Genomic DNA, 6,000 nt, shown 5'->3' with positions numbered 1-6,000 from the left:
AGTTATATTCGCTGTCACCGAGTTAGATGGCACAGAGTTTACACACTGGGCTCTCATTCTTGAGGACTACGGTTCAAATCCCTTTCAGGCCACCCAAATTTAGATTCTTCGTGATTTCCCTAAATCGCCCTAGGCAAATGCCGGGTTGGTTACTTTGAAAAGGGCACGGCCGATTCCCTTCCCTATCCTTCAGTAATTCGAGCGTGTGCTCTATCTCTAATGACCAAGCTGTCGCCGGGATGTTAAACTCTGACACTCTGTCCGTATAGTTGACGTCAGTAAATTCAGTAAATTTCTGTTCTTCAGAAACCCTTTTCCCTGTCACTGCCAATCTACGTCTTATATTCTCACTACTGTGGCCATCATCAAATATTCTACTGCTCAAATAACAAAGCTGAACTACGACTTTTAGTAGAGCTTTCGTAGGGGACTTTCTAAAGCTTTCAGATAATTTGAAAGAAAAACAACATATTTCTGCCATCAGCTATACAATTTTGTGTTGCCTATGGGTTTAGATTATTACAGTCACCTTCACAGAAGAAAAGCAGTATACGAAAATGGATCAAAGATACATTTTCGTCATATATGAGTCAATCAAATGCAGACATACGTAGCTGTTATAATAGTCTGTCTGCAATGTGGGTTGTATTAGGACAGACTACTATGGCACATATATGTTCTGCATTTGATTGGCTCATATATGATGAAAATCTATGTTTTACCCATTGACGCACACTATTGTACTGTTGTTCTCCTGTGAAGATTATTAGAATAATCGAAACCGGTAGAGAATAAATATACAATTGTAAAGCTGATGACACAAATGACTGTCTCTTCTCCGAATACAGTTTGCTCTTGCAATTTTTAAAGTGTATGGCTTTCAGGATTCGGTCGATGTAACAAGGGCTGAAATTCGCCTGAAGACATCGACAGAATATAACTGCAGTGCTGTAGAATTTGGTAGTGTATAATAGTCTTGAAATTTAAAAGAGGTCATGGACGTTCAGTGCACAATGAACTAAAGGAGTAACCATCAATTTGTAGCTTTAACAAGTAGCTTCAGCAGTCGTTACAGCTGTTACTAGTGGAGCTCAAAGTTACCAACAACAAGGCGATTTTTCTTTTCGGTTAGTTATATTAACGCATTTCAAACCGTTGACAGTAAATTAGGCAGATGTGCCTTGTGGCTTATGACAAAGAAGAATGAAATATTGGTTGAAATGTCTCAACTGTTGGATAGCAGCCACAATAAATTACCAATAATGGGAATTTCGTGACTCACCCTCCAACAGTGAAAGCAAACTTTTCTTCGGAGAGTGAACTTTTTCGTAAGCAGCGCACAAGTCTCAGACTTTCTGACGGATTAAAAAATTGTCATTGTCAGCAGAGGAAAATGAAGCAGTCGAGATGATTTTCTTAAAAAATATTTCGTTTCAGTTGTCTTGGAAGAATATGCAGATAATAATGCACCCGGTTAATACAGATTTATATTTAGGAGCAGTGTAGCTCAAACCACTGTCGGGTCAACCTTTCTTAAGTTATCCGTGGTCTTCGAACATCTCTTACGGAGAATTTGTGGATGTTCCTTAATTGATGCCCATGGTCGAATGCTTCCCATTCATCCATCATTTCGAAACTGTTCTCGTCTCTAATGATAGTTTACTTGGCGTAGCGCTACTCTGAAATTAACTTTCTTTTTCGTTTTTATACTCATTTACAGCATGTTGGATGGCAGCGGGCAGCAGCTTGCTATGGGTCAACGAAATTACGAAACCGTCGAAGCTGCACAGAAGTTAGTTTTTATTTAAATAGAGAGCAGTTTCACCCATAGTCCATTATCAAGCCATAACGTGTGTACGCCGGTCGCATAGCTTGTGTGAGTAGGTAAGTGCAAGGGGCTGGACTATCGTATGCAGCTAGTATCTTGCACTTTGCCACTCATATAAGCCGTGAGACCAACGTACACATATCATGATAGCCCTTATATAGATGGCTTGATAATTGACTAAGGCCTGAAACTGGTCGCTATTTAAATAAAAACAAACTTCTGTGCAGCTTTCACGATTTCATAATTTCACTGATTCATTTTTCGTTTGTTATTAAGGTAAACCAGTCCTAATTGGTATGAACACTACAGTGATTTATTAGGTGTGGTTCTATTGGATACGCCCTACCGTTGCTCTCCTGCTAGAGCTTACTTACCAGTCAGTTATAGGGGGAACTATAGTTAGACAGAGCTTCAGAACCAGAGCCAAACTTGGCAGTTTTCGCGTACACAACGTATTAGCAAGAGTTGAGATAAGCAATAAGCAACGCAAAAAGAACCAAGTTCCAGCTGATCAATCATCGATGCAATCAAACAAATATACTTGTAGGAAGAACTGCAGTGCTGTAGAGCACTTGCCCGCGAAAGGCAAAGGTCCCGAGTTCGAGTCTCGGTCGGGCACACAGTTTTAATCTGCCAGGAAGTTTCATATCAGCGCACACTCCGCTGCAGAGTGAAAATCTCATTCTGGAAACATCCCCCAGGCTGTGGCCAAGCCATGTCTCCGCTATATCCTTTCTTTCAGGAGCGCTAGTTCTGCAAGTTTCGCAGGAGAGCTTCTGTAAAGTTTGGAAGGTAGGAGACGAGATACTGGCAGAAGTAAAGCTTTGAGTACCGGGCGTGAGTCGTGCTTCGGTAGCTCAGATGGTAGAGCACTTGCCCGATAAAGGCAAAGGTCCCGAGTTCGAGTCTCGGTCGGGCACACAGTTTTAATCTGCCAGGAAGTTTCATATCAGCGCACACTCCGCTGCAGAGTGAAAATCTCATTCTGGAAACATCCCCCAGGCTGTGGCCAAGCCATGTCTCCGCTATATCCTTTCTTTCAGGAGTGCTAGTTCTGCAAGTTTCGCAGGAGAGCTTCTGTAAAGTTTGGAAGGTAGGAGACGAGATACTGGCAGAAGTAAAGCTGTGAGTACCGGGCGTGAGTCGTGCTTCGGTAGCTCAGATGGTAGAGCACTTGCCCGCGAAAGGCAAAGGTCCCGATTTCGAGTCTCGGTCGGGCACACAGTTTTAATATACCAAGAAGTTTCATACTTGTAGGAACTTTTACTAAATCTCAGAGATGTACTTATCAAAGGATTAATCTACGAAATACAGGAGAAAATTCGGAAAATAATTAAAGTTAATGGAATATAAATGAAAATTAAGAGTTCGGTGATGAAATGTTAATACGTTCATAGAAGGCAAGGGAACTGGAAGGATAGTTGAATGGAACGATTACTGTCTTCAAAACGTATAAAAATTGATAAAAATAGAAGTAGTGTCATGAGTGTATCACATACAAGTCAGGTGATCCTTGGGGGAAATTCTATTAGAACATGTGACCCTGAAATTAGTAGACTGGTTTTGATATTTGGACAGCAATATAAAAGAAGACGGCAGAAGTAAAAATGATATTAAGTGCAGAAGATAACAGCAATAAAACTTTTGTTACAGAGAGACATTTTTTGTCATGGAAATTGTCACCATCGAATATAAACACTCTTGTGTAGAAGTTCTTTCCGAAATTTTTTCTCACAAGACTAACTTTTACACAGAAGTGAAACGTGGGCGATAAACAGTATAGACAAGATGAGTGTAGAAGCATTTAAAATACTGAATATTAGGTGAGTAGAGCGAGTAATTAACTCTAAATAAGGAGGTACTCAATCGAAATGGCAAAGAAAGGGTTTTACAGCACAACATGACTAAAAAAAGGGACAGGTAACAGGACACGCACGATGAGGTCATAGGTGTCAGTAGTTATGAGGCTACCGTAAGACTTGCGAGGGACAGACGAGCGTGGAGAGCGGCATCAAACCAGTTTTAGTACCGTAGTCTGCAACAACACAAAATCTATTCGAAGTTTCTGTCTGCAACGGGCAGAATTAAGATTTGTCACGCTTCCACTGTTTTGACAGCTAATAGTGGATCTTGCAGGTCCTCCTTGTATTCGATCGAAAACCTGTGCCACAAATCTACAGCAAACTTACTTCAGAGGACTAGGACTTTGTTATTGGGCACCACAATTGTGACAGCCTTTAATACCTGGGCCTCATTCGATTTCTCTTCTTTTTACTGGGGGCTCTGCTTTTCCACTGACCTAAGGGCAAGTACAAGCAAGAGTCGGGTAGTTGTGTTGTACAGAGTATAACTAAAAATCCTCCGATTCACTGTACGTGTTTAAATCTAGTTGCTCAGATGTTCTTCTTATCGGAAGCCACGCGTGGTTTCTCGTTAGTGAGACGGGCTTATAGGATCGGGCTATTACATCCGAGCCACAAGCCTCTGTTTGGTTTGAGCAGCGTCCTCCTGCCTCCTGCGCACAAGGCTGAGGGATGGTCCCTCTTCTGGGAGCGAAGTTCTAGCGCTTTATGCGCTTCTCCTTCTGAAATGGCGTCCTAGCCTCACGCGTGCTTTTATAGAGTGCCTCGTGGTGGGGGCTACCTCCCACCCTTCCCTTCCCACTTGAAGTACCTCAGTTGTCCCGTCCTTCCTACACGGCTGATGTGGCTGCAGTTGTAAAGCGGCTGACGCCCAGCTGCAAGGCCGTGCTCGTCTCCTGGACTTGGAAGGCACATCCGTGTGCGAGGTGACCTTGCTCTCGTAATTGCTGCGTTGATATCTCGTTAATGGAGCAATACAAGATACCTATCTTTAGCAATAAAAGCCGTTACTCGCTACCGAGTGAGCTGTGAGGCTTCTAACTGTGAATTGAGAGACCGACGAAACTTGTGTGCCCCTTAACAAGATGACGGCATGGAACGATCTTCCGAATTTTTTAATGGAGAGAAGAATGCAGCAGAGTAGGGGCAACTTCTAAGATGTTGTGCAAGACTTCTCTGGAACAAGTTATTGCATGTAACGAACAACTTCCACAGGGTTCAGCTCCGAGGTCTTTATAACTTTTGATGTGTCTACATGATCTGAAATTCTTGAGAACGAAATTAGCCGTTGTCCTAAATAATGGAGCTATAAACGCACGATCTTTCTAATAATTCGTATATAATAGTGAAACGCTTATGCTGCTTACTCTTACTCGCTGTCTGCCTCTTCTCGTGCACCTCATTTCCTATAAACTAACGCGTTGCCACTCTTAAGAGACTTTAATGAGCGTTTTATTGCCTGTAGCGCCTATTTGTGCTTTAGCGGTGTGCGACGTGTAACACAGGATCGTAAACATGAAGTTGGTTAACGACGACAGAGACATGGATGGACTCATGGCTATAATACAGGGGTTCTTTCGAACTGAGATTACTTCTATACAGACAAATTCTACCTGAGCAACTATTACCAATAAGCTGGTGCGAATTTCCTGACGTGGGGTTGTATCTGGTGCGGTATAGCAGTGGAAGAAGGGGTTTTGTTAAGTTTTTTATTATGATTTTATTATGACGCTCTTGCGATGGGTGTTCAAATTGAAATATTCCGATAGCATATCTTATAAACAGTTTAAAAAACCTCATCATTCATTATCTTACCAGTCCAGTCCACATAATTTTAAGCATCAGCAAATCCATTTGACATCTTTTCACCCTGAATTTTAATCCCACTGATGAACCTTTGTTTTATTTCCGTAAAAGCATCTTGGAAGTACATTTGAACGGTAGAGGCGAAAGACTGTAATCCTTTGTTGATGTTGTGGTCTTCAGCTCAAATTATGCTTTGGTGCAACACTTCACGCTACTCTACCCTGTACACGTCTCTTCATTTCCAAATAACTATTGCAGCCTACGTCCATTTGATCATGCTTACTGTATTCATCTCTCGGTCTTCCTCTAAAATCTTTACATCCCATACTTCCAACACTAAATCAGTGATCTGTTGATGTCTCAGAATGTGCCTTATTGACGATTTTCTTTTTATTTTAGTCAAGTTATGCTACAACTTCTTTTTCCTCAGTTGTATTCTTTACCTTCTTATTAGCTACAGCTCTTTGTAGGTCAGCAAATCCTAAGAGGGTGTCTCGATTATTC

This window comes from Schistocerca cancellata, chromosome 6 (genome assembly GCF_023864275.1).
Source record: "Schistocerca cancellata isolate TAMUIC-IGC-003103 chromosome 6, iqSchCanc2.1, whole genome shotgun sequence".
Taxonomy (NCBI): domain Eukaryota; kingdom Metazoa; phylum Arthropoda; class Insecta; order Orthoptera; family Acrididae; genus Schistocerca; species Schistocerca cancellata.
This window is presented reverse-complemented; position numbering follows the sequence as displayed.